We start from the raw sequence: 17,984 nt of genomic DNA on the forward strand, positions 1-17,984 counted from the left end.
ATATGGTCACGTTAATAACAGATCTGTTAGCTAATGATGAATGACACTGACAATTTGACATAACGCTATAACATGGGGAGGATTCAATTAATGGACAGCATATGGTTGATAGCTTTTATTAACACATAGTAGGCTATTATAGGCAATAAGATACAGACAATACTGTTTTTCTTCCATTGTTTATCCTAATACATTATACTCATCCCCTTAGCACACAGAACCTATACATACACCTTTCTTTGTAATTAACCTGTGCGTGTAGGCGATGAAAAGGGCACCCTTTTTATTTTTGGTTCCAATAGGTCAGGGGTATGAAACACTGGTCATGGAGTTCAGTAGTCACTTTGTGTTTTTGATTTAACCAACCTGAGGAGCACAAAGTAAATATGACAGTGAATTTAACTCTATTTGAAGATCATTTTACTCTGACAAAGATAATTAGGTCCCAGTCCAAAAATAGTTATTTTTTCAGAGTTGTATTTGTTCAATTTAGTTTTGAAATTGAACTGTCATTGCATTTCACTCTGTACAGTATTCATTTAAAATAACTGTCACTTGTTTTACTCTGCAGTGTTCTAGAGTAATGTTTACTCTTACGAGTGTCATTACAAATTTACTCTGACTCATAATGCTAAATAAATTGACTGATAAGGGTAAACACAGAACAATTATTACTACCATAAATCAGTCAACACAAAATATTGCATAACAGCATTTGTTTATTACATAAGATGCATGGTGTGCAATTGTTTGAAATAAAATGAAGCAAAGGGACAGTATAAATTAAAAACCACACCCCTGTGCCTCCGTGGAAGTTTCTCAGTTGTTCTGAGACTGTGTATAAGCGTGGAAATAATATCACATGAAGCAATCAAGGACAACAAACAAACTTGAATCATCACCACCATATGACACCGGTATGTCGAATGCTTTGTGATACAAAAGATCCTCAACATCGACAACATGGGATCCCTTTATCCCTACAACTTTAAAATGCATGAACATTTTCTCAAAGACACAGTGTGTCTAAATCAAAGGTAACCAGCAATACATTGTCATCTTTTGCCAGAACAGACTGGATTTCATGAAATAAGGGCATCACTATGAACGGTATACATTACCTTGACGTTTGGCTCATTTTACACTTAAAACCTTAGTGGAAGGCACCCAGAGTGTTTTTGCTATCTCATTAGCTCCTTCCATTGCATTCAAGGACACCATTTTCCTGGACCAATATCCAATCTCTCTCAGTCCAATGTTTGCCAGTTGTATGCCATGTCTCTTTGATGTTTCTGGGCCAATGTTTTAGTTATGTTAAAGCTTTTCTCTTGTTTAAAAAAACAAGTGTTTTGCTTAGTAGCGCCTACACCAACTATGGAGAATTGGCCCGATTTTCTGAATACATCACGGATGATGCACCATAAAATGCTTTGGTAACAACCTTTTTCCAGGAAACAAATGCTAAAACAATATGTGGTGTTCTGCAATCAAGTGCTTCAAATATACTGTAATGCCATCTGATAACACTGAAGAAAATACAAAAGCCCGTGTTGATCATTTGGAGACGCCAAGTCAACAAAGAGAAGTGTTAGATTGCGTAGTAGACACCAAGACTGAATGGCTTTTAAGCCCAAATCATTGGAACCCTCAGGTGACTTCACTTCTGGAGTCTGTTGCTTCTTTCCATATAGCCATAATTGAAGCCCTGAAATCTCATTCTTTTGAGGTTAAATGCTCGTTTTGCAAGTGCTGTAGTAGCAATTTCACCTCATGTTGACCAACACCCTCCAAGATGTCATGCATGATATCAACTGAACAATTCTCACTTCTATGAAAATACTGTCATGAATTTAACAGGCAGGATTTTTTAACACCCATCACAGAGGGAATTCTCCCCATTGTTTGGCAGTGTTCCACATGCATCTCTTTAGTTCGCAATACTATCTTGGGAGTGTCTTCACTAAACTCTGCCTAAAAGTAGTTTTTCTCAGCAAGTTAGAAACAGCAGCAATATCGTGCACTAAAAGATTCCACAAAACCCAATAAACTATGAATACAAAGGTTGTCAGCTGTTACTGGGACGATAGTTCCATGAATTTGGTGATCGTACAAGGGAACCTTAATTCCATCATTTTCCAAAATGTTTACATCTCATACAATTGGGTCAAGTAGTAAGTGAAATCCATAGGTTTTTATATCTTGAGCATAAAATAGAGAAACCAGGTGAATATTGAGCAGAGAGGAATTCCAGTAGAGAGATTTCTTAAAGTAAATAGCACCCAAATTATGTATGCCACGCTTCGATCCAAGAGGATTAGTGGTTTCAAAGTCGTCATAGAATAGAAGAATTTGTATCGCATGTTTCTCTTTTGAGAAAAGAGCATGATTATTAAAGATACATCACGCAAGTCATAAAGTACTTTCTTTGGGAACCATCCACAGGCTGCAACATTTAGTCATAAAGTAGACTTTCTTCAGTACCTTCTACAGGCTACAACATTTAGTCATAAAGTAGACTTTCTTCAGTACCTTCTACAGGCTGCAACATTTAGTCATAAAGTAGACTTTCTTCAGTACCATCTACAGGCTGCAACATTTAGTCATAAAGTAGACTTTCTTCAGAACCTTCCACAGGCTGCAACATTTAGTCATAAAGTAGACTTTCTTCAGTACCTTCTACAGGCTGCAACATTTAGTCATAAAGTAGACTTTCTTCAGTACCTTCTACAGGCTGCAACATTTAGTCATAAAGTAGACTTTCTTCAGTACCATCTACAGGCTGCAACATTTAGTCATAAAGTAGACTTTCTTCAGTACCTTCTACAGGCTGCAACATTTAGTCATAAAGTAGACTTTCTTCAGTACCTTCCACAGGCTGCAACATTTCGTCATAAAGTAGACTTTCTTCAGTACCTTCTACAGGCTGCAACATTTCGTCATAAAGTAGACTTTCTTTGGGACCATCCACAGGCTGCAACATTTAGTCATAAAGTAGACTTTCTTTGGGACCATCCACAGGCTGCAACATTTAGTCATAAGGTAGACTTTCTTTGGGACCATCCACAGGCTGCAACATTTAGTCATAAAGTAGACTTTCTTCAGTACCTTCTACAGGCTGCAACATTTAGTCATAAAGTAGACTTTCTTCAGTACCTTCTACAGGCTGCAACATTTAGTCATAAAGTAGACTTTCTTCAGTACCTTCTACAGGCTGCAACATTTAGTCATAAAGTAGACTTTCTTTGGGACCATCCACAGGCTGCAACATTTAGTCATAAAGTAGACTTTCTTTGGGACCATCCACAGGCTGCAACATTTAATTTTGGGTGCATTTTGCAACTAACGTCTGCAAAATGTGTATGTCAATTAATTTGATCTGCAACAATAACCTGGTCATACTACAGTGAGGGCAAAAAGTATTTGATCCCCTGCTGATTTTGTACGTTTGCCCACTGACAAAAAATGGTCAGTCTATAATTTTAATGGTAGGTTTATTTGAACAGTGAGACAGAATAACAACAAAAAAATCCAGAAAAACACATGTCAAAAATGTTATAAACTGATTTGCATTTTAATAAGGGAAATAAGTATTTGACCCCCTCTCAATCAGAAAGATTTCTGGCTCCCAGGTGTCTTTTATACAGGTAATGAGCTGAGATTAGGAGAACACTCTTAAAGGGAATGCTCCTAATCTCAGTTTGTTACCTGTATAAAAGACACCTGTCCACAGAAGCAATCAATCAATCAGATTCCAAACTCTCCACCATGGCCAAGACCAAAGAGCTCTCCAAGGATGTCAGGGCCAAGATTGTAGACCTACACAAGGCTGGAATGGGCTACAAGACCATCGCCAAGCAGCTTGGTGAGAAGTTGACAACAGTTGGTGCAATTATTCGCAAATGGAAGAAACACAAAAGATCTGTCAATCTCCCTCGGCCTGGGGCTCCATGCAAGATCTCACCTTGTGGAGTTGCAATGATTATGAGAACGGTGAGGAATCAGCCCAGAACTACACGGGAGAATCTTGTCAATGATCTCAAGGAACTGGGACCATAGACACCAAGAAAACAATTGGTAACACACTACGCCGCGAAGGACTGAAATCCTGTGCGCCCGCAAGGTCCCCCTGCTCAAGAAAGCACATATACATGCCCGTCTGAAGTTTGCCAATGAACATCTGAATGATTCAGAGGACAACTGGGTGAAAGTGTTGTGGTCAGATGAGACTCTTTGGCATCAACTCTTTGGCATCAACTCAACTCGCCGTCTTTGGAGGAGGGGGAATACTGCCTATGACCCCAAGAAAACCATCCCAACCGTCAAACATGGAGGTGGAAACATTACGCTTTGGGGGTGTTTTTCTGCTAAGGGGACAGGACAACTTCATCGCATCAAAGGAACGATGGACGGGGCCATGTACCCTCAAATCTTGGGTGAGAACCTCCCTCAGACAGGGCATTGAAAATGAGTCGTGGGTGGGTATTCCAGCATGACAATGACCCAAAACACATGGCCAACAAAGGAGTGGCTCAAGAAGAAGCACATTAAGGTCCTGGAGTGGCCTAGCCAGTCTCCAGACCTGAATCCCATAGAAAATCTGTGGAGGGAGCTGAAGGTTCGAGTTGCCAAACGTCAGCCTCGAAACCTTAATGACTTGGAGAAGATCTGCAAAGAGGAGTTTTTTTTATTTAAAAAAATATATATATTTCACCTTTATTTAACCAGGTAGGCTAGTTGAGAACAAGTTCTCATTTGCAACTGCGACCTGGCCAAAATAAAGCATAGCAGTGTGAACAGACAACACAGAGTTAAACATGGAGTAAACAATTAACAAGTCAATAACACAGTAGGAAAAAAATGGGCAGTCTATATACAATGTGTACAAAAGGCATGAGGAGGTAGGCGAATAATACAATTTTGAAGATTAACACTGGAGTGATAAATGATCAGATGGTCATGTACAGGTAGAGATATTGGTGTGCAAAAGAGCAGAAAGGTAAATAAATAAAAAACAGTATAAAAACAGTATGGGGATGAGGTAGGTGAAAATGGGTGGGCTATTTACCAATAGACTATGTACAGCTGCAGAGTGTGCAAACCTGGTGGCCAACTACAAGAAATGTCTGACCTCTGTGATTGCCAACAAGTGTTTTGCCACCAAGTGTTAAGTCATGTTTTGCAGAGGGGTCAAATACTTATTTCCCTCATTAAAATGCAAATCAACATGCGTTTTTCTGGATTTTTTTGTTCTTATTCTGTCTCAGGTTTTAAAAGATTTACTAAAATAAACAAAAAAATAATTAAGGAGAAACAAAAATATAACAGTATTACCGGTACAGAGTCAATATTATGAGGTATTATGTATCGTGGCAAAAAAGTATGTGAACCCTTTGGAATTACCAGGATTTCTGCATAAATTGGTCATCAAATTTGTTCTGATCTTCATCTAAGTCACAACAATAGACAAACAGTCTGCTTAAACTAATAACACACAAATTGTTGTATCTTTCTTGTCTATATTGAATACATCATTTAAAAATTTACAGTGTAGGCTAGGAAAAGTATGTGAACCCCTAGGCTAATCACTTCTCCAAAAGCTAATTGGAGTTAGGAGTCAGCTAACCTGGAGTCCAATCAATGAGATGAGATTGGAGATGTTGGTTAGAGCTGTAATAAACACTCACAAAATGTGAGTTTGCTATTCACAAGAAGGATTGCCTGATGTGAAACAATGCCTCAAACAAAATAGATCTCAGAAGATTATGAATGGTTGACTTGCATAAACCTGGAAAGGGTAACAAAAGTATCTCTAAAAGCCTTGATGTTCATCAGTCCACGGTAAGACAAATAGTCTATAAATGGAGAGAGTTCAGCACCGTTGCTAATCTCCCTAGGAGTGGCCATCCTGCAAAGATGATTGCAAGAGTACAGCGCAGAATGCTCAATGACGTTAAGAAGAATCCTAGAGTGTCAGCTAAAGACTTACAGAAATCTCCAAAACATGCTAACATCTCTGTTGGCGAGTCTACGATATGTAAAACACTAAACAGGAATGGTGTTCATGGGAGGACACCAAGGAAGAAGCCACTTCCGTTTAAAAAAAACATTGCTGCACGTCTGAAGTTTGCACAGCGCTACTGGCAAAATATTCTGTGGACAGATGAAACTACGGTTGAGTTGTTTGGAAGGAACACACAACACTATGTGTGGAGAAAAAACAGCACAGCACACCAACATCAAAACCTCATCCCAACTGTAATGTATGTTGGAGGGAGCATCATTGTTTGGGAGTCTCAGGGCCTGGACAGCTTGCTATCATCGACGGAAAAATTAATTCCAAAGTTTATAAAGACATTTTGCAGGAGAATAAAAGGCTGTCTGTCCGCCAATTTAAGCTCAACAGAAGTTGGGTGATGCAACAGGACAACGACCCAAAACACAGAAGTAAATCAACAACATAAGGCCATCATTGTAAATAAACATTTGTTCTGACTTGCCTACAGTAGTTAAATAAAGGTTCAATTGAAAAATATATTTTATTTGGGGAATAAGTGGGGGATATCTTCCCTCTTTCTTTCTACGTGTCCTTGTTTTGTATGTCGTGTTTTGTATGATTTGTTTTGCACCCAGGGCTCTGGGCCTTGTTATTCCTGAATGCTATTTTATGTTTAGATAAGAATTGTATACCTGTCTTGTATACCTATACACCATTCTTGTGTGTGTTTAATAAAAAATATTTGAAACAGAAAAATATATTTTATTTTACGGTTGCTTCATCAGACGTGTGTTTCATCAGTGCGATGGCTCTCGGCACTGCCCTTCTTCCCTCAGCCAGTCTTCGTCCGTGAAGGGGTCTCGATCTACAGCTGGTCCACCTTCAACCAAAAGATGAAAAAGGACAAGAAGACACAACACTGGTATAAACAGTCCAACCAAACCCCAATACACTGAATCGTGAGAAAAGCACGTAAAAGCACGTCTCACTCCCTTGTGAACACACCATCACATGCCTACACCCGAGAGAGCACAAACCATACACACTCAAATAAAACACTTATGCATGCCAACTAGCTGCCCCACCCGTTAGTGACTTTATTCTTCCCTCTGCAGCCTCCTTTTGCAGGTGCTTCAGTCTCCATACCAAGTAGCCACTCCAGTCTTCTGCATTCTAAATGGTGGGCCTAGATAAACACAGACAAGAAATAAACAAACCTTTTGTTCACATGAAGCAAATGTGTCACTGGTGCATGCTAGAATCTGGAAGAAAAGTTGAACAGTAGCAGGGACTGTAATGTTTAATGCTCCTCAGTCACCTTCACCTTCACAAAGCCTGATTGATGTTATCTTCAATTACAAGTGACCGAGGAGGAGCATATAAACTGCAACATAGCCATGTCAGACAGCTTTGCGCCTTGAAAAGTGATTTGAAAAATGTTGTGTTTATCATTTGATGTGGCAGTTTCACTATCGGCATATTGTGCCTTTTAAAACAGAAAAATAATTTTAAAAAATTGTCACCATTTCCCCTTGGCCCTATAACCCTATCCGATCCATAAGGTGAAAGCTCCACAACTACACTGCTTACATCTATCCACACCCTTCAAATCTGCAAACATCAAAGGGCTAAGGTAAAGTGAATTGGGACCCTGATTTATTTTGTACTCACAGTCTGTCTTGCTTTTGCGGTCAGCCAGATAGGGGAAAACAAGGAAACTATTCCTGTTGCATATGCCTCCTCCTTCCCATGTCGTTGGAGACTTGTTCTGGACCCCAGAAATATACATAATTATTAGATTGGCAATAATACATGAATGCAAAACATTGATCTTAAATGCATAAAATGTGTGATGGTTTACCCATGATCCTCTGTCATATTTGCAACCAATATCTTGATCATGTCATGTCTGATGCGGTAATTCAAGCTTTTTGTCTGAGCATACTCGTTCATGATCCTTTCCCCTCCAGCTTTGCTCTGGAGAATGTCCTCAATCATCTAACAAAAAGCACAACAGACACAGACCCTAGTACACCAGGGTTCTTTATCAAAATAGTTTTCCTGGCTGAAAGGTGGTGAGTCAATCACCACCTTCCGGAGACACCTGAAACCCCACCTCTTTAAGGAATACCTAGGATAGGATAAGTATCCCCCCCCCCCCTTTAAGATTTAGATGCACTATTGTAAAGTGACTGTTCCACTGGATGTCATAAGGTGAATGTACCAATTTGTAAGTCGCTCTGGATAAGAGCGTCTGCTAAATGACTTAAATGTAAATGTAAATGTAAAATCCCATTTGATAATGAGACCCAATGTTCCTCTCCTAATTAATTCTTCTGTAGTTGGTTTTTAGAAGGATGAGTAGAGGACACAAGGAGCCAAGGGTAGAAAAATGGAGAAAGAGCTCTGTGGTAGCCAGCCATCCTATTGGAGAGCTACTGTGAAAGCATTGGTTTCAGTCCTACTCCAACACCTGGCTATATCACTAAGCTGCACATTAGGATATTAGGATAATTTAGGTCGATAAGAGCAGGACTGGAAAAAGCCCACATACTAAGTAACTCTGTTGGAGTAGGCCTACCCAAAATCAAAGATGGAACCTCAGGAAGATCAATACAGTTTTTCATTATAAAAAGATAATCATAGCAAATAATGAAAGGCTTACTTTGGCTGCACCGTCTTCCTCTGCTTTCCCTTTTCTGTTAGGACTTTGTCAGGGTAAGAGTGTCAGTCTGACGAACAACACACATCCATGGAGCAGTTTGCAGAACAGTAAACAGAATCTGCCTATTAGCATTAATTTATTCATCTATGTTCTCAACAATGCTACAGGGATAATACAACCAAATTGCATATCTGTGTCTTTACATTTGACTGTTAGTCATACACTAACCCTATTTAGCATGATTTAAATGTCAGGCCAAAACAATATTTTAAGAAATCATGATCCTACAATTCTATTTTTCAAATCCATATTACTTACTAGGCGAATGTGAGGAAGAAAATATCAATGGCGGCTAAATCTAAATGTAACTGCTAATCTGTAGGCAGGATCACATTGACTCTAGCTATACTTATTTATAAACACTCTATTTGAATTAACTCTTGTGTTTTACCTCGTGGTCACAGTCAGTCACTTAATCCCCAAAACTTTTAAAAGATGCTCTTTTTGAGAAAAATAATAATAGTAACTCTGCTGTAAGACTCGTCCTTATTTGCTGTGCAGGTGTTTTGCATTTTGTCAATGCGTCACACATTTTGATACTTGAGCGAGGGGCCCATCCAGCGGTCAGGCTCATCCCCTCAAACCCCAGAGGCAGGAGTCCTCTGACATGGGAGTCCTTATAGTAAAGGTTAACTCCTTTTGGTTAACTCTTTTTATTGTTCTTGTTTTTTCATTATTTTTGAGGTTCATGTTAAGCAGACTTATGGTCCACTTTCTTCTGGTCTATATTGATGCATCATAGGGAATTTAAGGTCAGTGTGAACAGACTGGGGAGTGCCATAAAGAGAAGGTAATATCAAAGATGAAAAGAGAGCTGACATGTTATTCTGGAAGGAAACTCACGTATCCCGTCCTGAACACGAGAAACTTGTTTTCTCTTCTTATAAAACAGGTAGAAAAAGGGTGTTGCAATTTGGATCCCAAATTCAGTTCATTTTGAGTTGATATCAGAAATAAAAGACAAAGAGTGTAAATGTATATTTGTTAAATGTAAACGGTTTCATAAGGGAGTTACATTATGTTATGTACGTGGCCCCGGGGAGTGACACGGTCTTCTTTTTTTTTTAAGTGTTTGATTTAGTTGCCACAGAAACCTCTGGCACTTATCTGTGGAGGGGATATTCCACATGATTTTAAACAAGAAAATGGACAGCATGAATCAGAATAGGAAAAGGAGTCTGGTTGCTAAAAGATCAATAGGATATTACAAGATTTAGGACCGATTGATGTATGGCGCAACTTCCATATGTCAGAAAGGGAATCTACCTTTTACTCAGCCTGCCACACTGAGTACTACAGGTTAGACCACCTTTTCATGTACAGTGCAGATAGGCACAGGTTTAAGGATTGTATGGTCAGGCAGAGGGACTTATCAGACCATAATGGAGTTTACTTAACTGCACATTTATAGCCAACCAAGAAATACTCGACGAGGCTTAACACAAGCATGCTGAAGGATACAGCTTTCAAGGATCAATAAAAACAGAATTAAACATCTATCTGGAGATTCGTGAAAACGGGGAAGTATCTCCTGCTACACTGTGGGATGCAGCTAAGTTGCTTATTAGAGGGAAGATCATAGCCACATCACTCAAGAAAATGATTACAGTACAGAAACTAATGAAATTACATTAAACATTAGGAAGCTTAGAATGCTCTCATAGTGATCTCAAATGACCCTGTTATATTGTGTGAGATTCATAAGGTAAAACAGGAGATGTATCAGATCTATAGTGAAGAAGTAAAGAAAAAGCTCAGGTTCCTTAAAAAACGATATTATGAAGCAGGCTCAAAGGCAAATAAATCACTAGATTGGAGACTCAGAAAACAACTTGCACAGAATACATTTAAAAAAATAAAAAACACTGCGGAGAGAAGCCTTAATATCTTTCATTCCAAAGAAGAGTAAAGATAAGGAATGCAGTTCCTATAGACCTATCACGATTCTTAACCATGTGTTATAAACCGTATGCATCAATAATAGCCAAAAGAATGGAGGACATAATACCAGAAATGATTGACGGGGATCAAACTGGTTTCACACGAAATAGACAGATACAGGACAGCATAAGGAGAACACTACGTCATGGACCACATCACTCAGGACAAGACGAGTGCTATATCAATCCATCTAGATGCAGAAAAAAAACATTTGATTCAGTGGGTTGGGATTATCTATTTGAAGTTATGGATAGATGTGGTTTCAACAAAGAAGTGATACTTTGCATCAAAACACTGTATATATATCCGACTGCCAGAATAATGATTAATGGACATTTGTCACAAACAATACGTCTAGAACGAGGGGCAAGACAAGGCTGTAATCTGTTATTCCTTAAAACCCCAGGTTCAAGTGTATCTAGATTGATGGATGTTTTACAATCATTTGGAACATATTCAGGGTATGTGCTTAATGTACACAAGACCCAAGCCCTAGTTGTAACGACGTTCGTCTGTTGAAGAAAGAGAGTCGGACCGAAATGCAGCGTGTTGGTTACTCATGACTTTAATGAAAGAAAACGCGGTACATGAAATAACTGATACTAAATACAAAAACAACAGAACGGAACGTGAAACTAATTACAGCCTATCTGGTGACTACAACACAGAGACAGGAACAATCACCCACGAAATACAAAGCGAAACTCAGGCTGCCTAAATACGGTTCCCAATCAGAGACAACGAGAATCACCTGACTGATTGAGAATCACCTCAGGCAGCCAAGCCTATACAACACCCCTAATCAGCCGCGATCCCAAATAATACAAACCCCAATACGAAAAACAACATATAAACCCATGTCACACCCTGGCCTACCCAAACATATAACAAAAACACAAAATACAATGACCAAGGCGTGACACTAGTATTTAATTATTCCCCATGGCAAGAGCTGAAGAGCAGATATATCTTCCAGTGGACCTCTTAATCCATTCATTATCTTGGACTAAATCTACCAAAAGATACAGGCAAACGTAATGACATAAATCATGTTGCTATCAGCAAGAAAATATATGATGACCTGGACAGGTGGATTTCACTTCCTTTGGATCTTAGTAGTAGAATTGAAACAATCAAAATGAATATCTTGCCGGGGTTACTGTATTTGTTCCAATCACTGCCCCCCATATAAATCCCACCTAAACAGTTTAGGGATAAATGGATATCAAGGTTTATCTGAAACAGTAAGAGGCCACAAATTAGATACACAACATTCAAATTACTGAAAGACTAATATATGATTTTAGATCAGCCCAATTGAGACATCTGGTGTGTTGGTGCAATTCAGAATTTGAATCTAAATGGAAATACATTGAGACTACTTTGATAGAGACACCCACAGCCAGTTTTGGGTAGTAATGACATGATAATAGAAATACACAATAGACACAATCAGGGGATTCATTTCTCTCAAGACATGGTTTAGGGTAGTCAAGCAACTTCATTTAGACAGAAAGGTGCCCACATAAGACCCCAGATTCATCCATGCAACTCAGGATAACAGATTTAAACAGTGGATGCAGAGGCATCACATCATTTTGTACAATTATAAGGAATGGGGCTCCAGATCACTTTCAGGACCTAAGTTAAAAAACATGGCTTGAATAAACAAGATTTTTTACAAATACCAGCAGGTTCGACAGTACTTTAAAAAATAATTTTAAAGTGTTTGACCCTTCGAGCGTACCAGAATTATTCAATAACGCATACAACTTGGAGTACAACATTTTTTTTTTCAAGAGAATGTGTGTTTTCAATGGTGGATCACTCTCATATCTTTTGGTCATTCCCCGCTATTGAATCCTACTGGGGAGAAATAAGATCTTTAATTAGAAATGGGGTTTGACATAGAACAAACATTCATTACACTCTATTTAGGGGAAATACCTGCAATACCTGTAGAAAGTCCTACTGGCTGCCAGTAAAAAGTCTATTACTAAATGTTAAAGAAATACACAGTATGCAGCCCATTACTTTAAGAAGACAGAAAGAGAGAAGCCAGGAATACCGGGCAAAATGGGTTTCGTACTTCGATGTTGTCTAATTCAAAGATGGTGTTACGATAACTAATTTGATGTACGTGGGATGAGTGCTGTACCTGCCTACCCATTTTGTGTTTGCGTGTTCTTCAATTTAAAAAACTGGGTCAACAGAAACCTGCCTACTGTTGGTTTACTGTCAAAACAAATCTACTCAATGTCATCATGTAATCTCTCAACAAACTGTCTGTAGCCTGAATGAAATGGCATGCACTTCAATATTTAGTCACATGAATGTGAAAATGTATAGACCTACACTCGAATATTGAAGTGTGTTTCTACTGGCAGACACTAAAATCTGTCACCCAGAGAGACATAAAATAACATGTCCAGTTATGTCACTGAAATAGTTCTGGATGACTATTCTTTAGATATAATCAGCAGTTAGGACATTTTCACATCACTTGCTGATACCAGTCAATAACTGGTAATAAGCACTGCTTCACAAACATCCACATCAAAAACAGTTTGGACCTCCAACTGGGTCAAAGTCATATTACACTCCTTAAACTGTGCTATCAGAGTAAATAAGCATCACCAGTGTGCTGTGATGGTCTTAGACATGGTGGATTTGTATCATTCTCTGTGAATAATGGCTGTTAGCACATGAGTCATGTGAACATGGTGGAGGACAAGAGAGTTCTGCTGGCATTCCACTGAGCCCACTGGGGTCTGTGTGTTAGAAGACAAAGACTCCATCTGGCCTCCACCAAAGGCTGTGCCAGTGTGGAGAATTTCTACCATTCACAAGACCATGGGTTCCTCTTCACAAGCTCAGGGGTGGAGGGGGTCAGAGCATTGTGAGGTTGAGGGGGCTGGTTAGTGTCACTCGCACCCCAGAGTCCCAGATTATCCTCCTGTTCGCAGCTTTCTCCATCACAACTGAATCTCTCTCTCTCACACACACACCTCCTCAATCCAATGTAATTGTATCTGGAACAATAAGAGCTGGTATCCAGGCAGGCTTTAGTGATAAGCTTCCCAGGATCAGGAGATTTATCTGGGAGCAGGCTGGGGGAGGGAGTTCAAAGGTTATTGCACAGGATATTATGGCAGTGTTGAACACCCCACTTACCCATGCCCCATTGCCTTTTAATCACCCCCTAAACATTACCCAAGCATAACCCCTCAACCAGCTATGTGAACTGTGGAACACTGAAATGTTGCTTACACATTAATAATGCATGGGCATTGCCAGAAATATACATGACCAACTGTAGATTCTCAAGTGCCTCCTCTCAACTTTAATGTAAAAATCGAATTGTGACTAGGGCTGTTACGGTGACCGTATTACCGCCACACCGGCGGTCACGAGTCATGATGGCAGTCAAATTCCATGTGACCATTTAGTCACGGTAATTAGGCTTCTCCAGGCTCCGATGCTGCTGCTAGTCATTTTAAGCTAAACGTTCTCATCTGTTGCATTAGACTGATTGCTTAAAGCAGTTTTTTTAATGCTAGTGGTTGTATTAATTTGGGATCTATCGCATCCCGCAACTGTCCCGGACAATGTTTGGAATATTTATTTCTCACACAGAATAGGTCAATTTATGCACTATGGGGGATAGTAGATAGGCTAATGTTTTTTTCTGTTTGCTAGGGCTACTCATCTTGTTGGCTGACAAAAAGTAAATGTGGACAGTTCTTACTATCTTCAATATGCACCTCAGAATTGGATAAGGACGCACATGTCCATCTTCACTTGTAGCCTGCGAGAAAGACCCGAGCGGATAGAAGGGAATTATAATTATTATTATATTCAGCCCAAGGGGATAATGGCCACTGGGTGCAAAAGCCATGGATTACTTTAGGGGGATTATGGCCCCACAAAGCAGACGCAGCCAGGAAATTTGAGGCATTATCAAGTGTTTGTCAAATTGTGAATGAGAGACTGATGAAGTGTGTACAGCCTGCACAAGAAACAAAGCAGAGCTCAGCGTTAGAGTCGCATCATGCAGCCTTAGAATGTATTAAAAATCAAAACATATAGCCCAATGTTTGTAGAACTAAAGTTACATAAATAACTAAATTAAGCATTAAGGAGTACCGGTTTTTGTTAACCACTCAACATATTTTATTTATCTATACTCAAATTGTATTCGTCATACTATAAAACAATATAAAATAATACTAAGAAATACTAAGCAAATCTTCTCTGCTAAATTAACTGTGTAGCCACATGCCTGTGGGCCCAACAGGGCCCAACATAAGGCAGTACAGAGTATACTATTCTGTTCTTCTGAAATAGACTACATTTTCTTCATATCATGTTTCTTTAGATCCGTCTAAAATAAATAAGGGATTTATTGTGATGGTGTAGGCTATATTACATGGATGTATTAGACTTTTAAAAATGTAGATATTCCAAAAGGTCTGCATCAGTGGCTTGTAGGCTATGCGTGGAAGCCACGAGATGCTAAATGTGTTTACATTAATTTACGGTCAATTTACGTGAGACCGGCAGTTATTTGCTTGACAATCACAAGCTATCAAAATTTCATGACTGCCACAGCCCTAATTGTAACTGATACGATTATTCTCCATTAAGGGAAAGGGGGATACCTAGTCAGTTGTACAACTGAATGCCTTCAAGTGAAATGTGTCGTCCGCATTTAACCCAACCCCTCTGAATCGGAGGTGCGGGGGGCTTCCTTAATCGACATCCACATCTTCAGCACCCGGGGAACAGTGGGTTAACTGCCTTGCTCAGGGGGAGGATGACAGATTTTTACCTTGTCAGCTCGGGGATTCGATCCAGCAACCTTTCAGTTACTGGCCCAACGCTCTAACCACTAACATTATTTTCAGCTGAGTAAAGTTATACCCATTTTATAGGGATTAATGATGAATGCTGTCAGTGTTCGTAATTGTAGACCTATGAATGGTGTCCATCCATTTCGGACAGGGGCAGGCAGTGTAAAGTGGTCTAAGCAGCAGCCCCACTCCACCACTCACACCCTACCTACTCAATCCCCCTCCACCTCCCCCATCCAGCTGCTTTTGTGACCCATCTCAGATCGCAGGATCCGGGGCCTGACGGCACGCACACACCTGCCCAGACAGACTGCCACGCTCCCCCAGTTGGCTGCCCAGCCTCATTGCTGCAGCACAACTGCAGAGATTAGTGTCAGTGGTGGCATGTGACAGGGGAGACTGTGTCCATGGCTCACCATGCGTGGCCCTCACTTGTGGCAGTGCGTGTGCGCACAGCTGGGTATTTTTCTCTGCCCCATGCATGCAAGCCTTGAGCTTTATGTTTGTGTGTGTGTGAGAAATCTGTGTGTGGTGGTGTCACCCATGACTAGCCTTGTGTTTGTGTGTGTCGGTGTGTGTGTGTGTGTTGGAAGTGTAAACTCTAGGTATGTGCGTCTCTGTGTGTGTTATGGGTGCGACATTTCTCTGGCTCCACAGTGATCACAGGTGTCTATTCCTCTCAGTCTAAGAGATTACCAGCTGCTGCCATATTATAATCCACACCCCACACGCCTCATATTACAAACATTCAAACAAGGCAGCTGGATATTCCATGCAATGCATGTATACATATAGGTGTACAGTCTTGGCCAAAGGTTTTGAGAATGACACAAATATTAATTTTCACAAAGTCTGCTGCCTCAGTTTATATTATGGCAATTTGCATATACTCCAGAATGTTATGAAGAGTGATCAAATGAATTGCAATTAATTGCAAAGTCCCTCTTTGCCATGCAAATGAACTGAAACCCAAAAAACATTCCAACTGTATTTCAGCCATGCCACAAAAGGACCAGCTGACATCATGTCAGTGAATCTCTCGTTAACACAGGTGTGAGTGTTGACGAGGACAAGGCTGGAAATCACTCTGTCGTGCTGATTGAGTTTGAATAACAGACTGGAAGCTTCAAAAGGAGGGTGGTGTTTGGAATCATTGTTCTTCCTCTGTCAACCATGGTTACCTGCAAGGAAACATGCACCATCATCATTGCTTTGCACAAAAATGGCTTCACAGGCAATGATATTGCTGCCAGTAAGATTGCACCCAATTCAACCATTTTTCAGATCATCAATAACTTCAAGGAGAGCGGTTCAATTGTTGTGAAGAAGGCTTCAGGGCGCCCAAGAAAGTCCAACAAGCGCCAGGACGTCTCCTAAAGTTGATTCAGCTGCGGGATCGGGGCACCACCAGTACAGAGCTTGCTCAGGAATGGCAGCAGGCAGGTGTGAGTGCATCTGCATGCACATTGAGGCGAATACTTTTGGAGGATGGCCTGGTGTCAAGAAGGGCAGCAAAGAAGCCAATTCTCTCCAGGAAAAGCATCAGGGACAGACTGATATTCTGCAAAAGTTACAGGGATTGGACTGCTGAGGAATGGGGTAAAGTCATTTTCTCTGATGAATCCCCTTTCAGATTGTTTGGGGCATCCGGAAAAAAGCTTGTCCGGAGAAGACAAGGTGAGCGCTACCAACAAAAACCCACAAATTCTGACAAACTCCAAGCATTGATTATGCAAGAATGGGCTGCCATCAGTCAGGATGTGGCCCAGAAGTTAATTGACAGCATGCCAGGGCGGATTGCAGAGGTCTTTAAAAAGAAGGTTCAACACTGCAAATATTGACTCTTTGCATCAACTTCATGTAATTGTCAATAAAAGCCTTTGACACTTATGAAATGCTTGTAATTATACTTCAGTATTCCATAGTAACATCTGACAAAAATATCTAAAGGCACTGAAGCAGCAAACTTTGTGGAAATTAATATTTGTGTCATTCTCCAAACTTTTGGCCATGACTGTACAGTACCCGCACATGCATATTCACCATCTCCGCCCACAATAATAACATAGGATGCTTATCTGAACACACAAAACAAAACAAGCAGTTTAGGGAGAACGTTGAAAAGATATAATCACTATGCTTGTGGATTACTTAGTACACTTACGACATTCGTATTGCTCATCGTTATTGTTATTAGCTTTGTGTTTGAGTCCAGGAATACAGACGAGACACTCTTTCCCTCCCTTGCACCTACGCTCTTTTCCCCCCTCTCAAGGGTGAGTGATCTCGCTCGTCTCTGCTCTTCGTCCCACTGGTAATCAGCCGCCACATTTGGCTCAGTAATGAAAGCAATCCCAGTGCCTTTCACTCCAGCAAACCCTAAATAATGAGACCTGCCTTCCTCTCCTTCTCCCCACACTCGCCTCTCCCCCTGCTGCCTAATGGCTGGGGAAGAGCCTGCGTCTGCTGG

The 17,984-nt window shown here is 40.3% G+C and overlaps 1 long non-coding RNA gene across 1 annotated transcript; it reads right to left on the reverse strand.

The window, feature by feature from the left end:
• Window positions 1-6,172: 6,172 nt before the first annotated feature.
• On the reverse strand, window positions 6,173-9,238 carry LOC123998361. Its single transcript, XR_006832261.1, has 4 exons — window positions 8,661-9,238; window positions 7,667-7,993; window positions 7,081-7,181; window positions 6,173-6,875 (listed from the first exon to the last, which is right to left on the reverse strand). It is a non-coding gene; the product is annotated as an uncharacterized LOC123998361 (long non-coding RNA).
• Window positions 9,239-17,984: the final 8,746 nt, after the last annotated feature.

This window comes from Oncorhynchus gorbuscha, linkage group LG15, assembly GCF_021184085.1.
Source record: "Oncorhynchus gorbuscha isolate QuinsamMale2020 ecotype Even-year linkage group LG15, OgorEven_v1.0, whole genome shotgun sequence".
Classification (NCBI taxonomy): domain Eukaryota; kingdom Metazoa; phylum Chordata; class Actinopteri; order Salmoniformes; family Salmonidae; genus Oncorhynchus; species Oncorhynchus gorbuscha.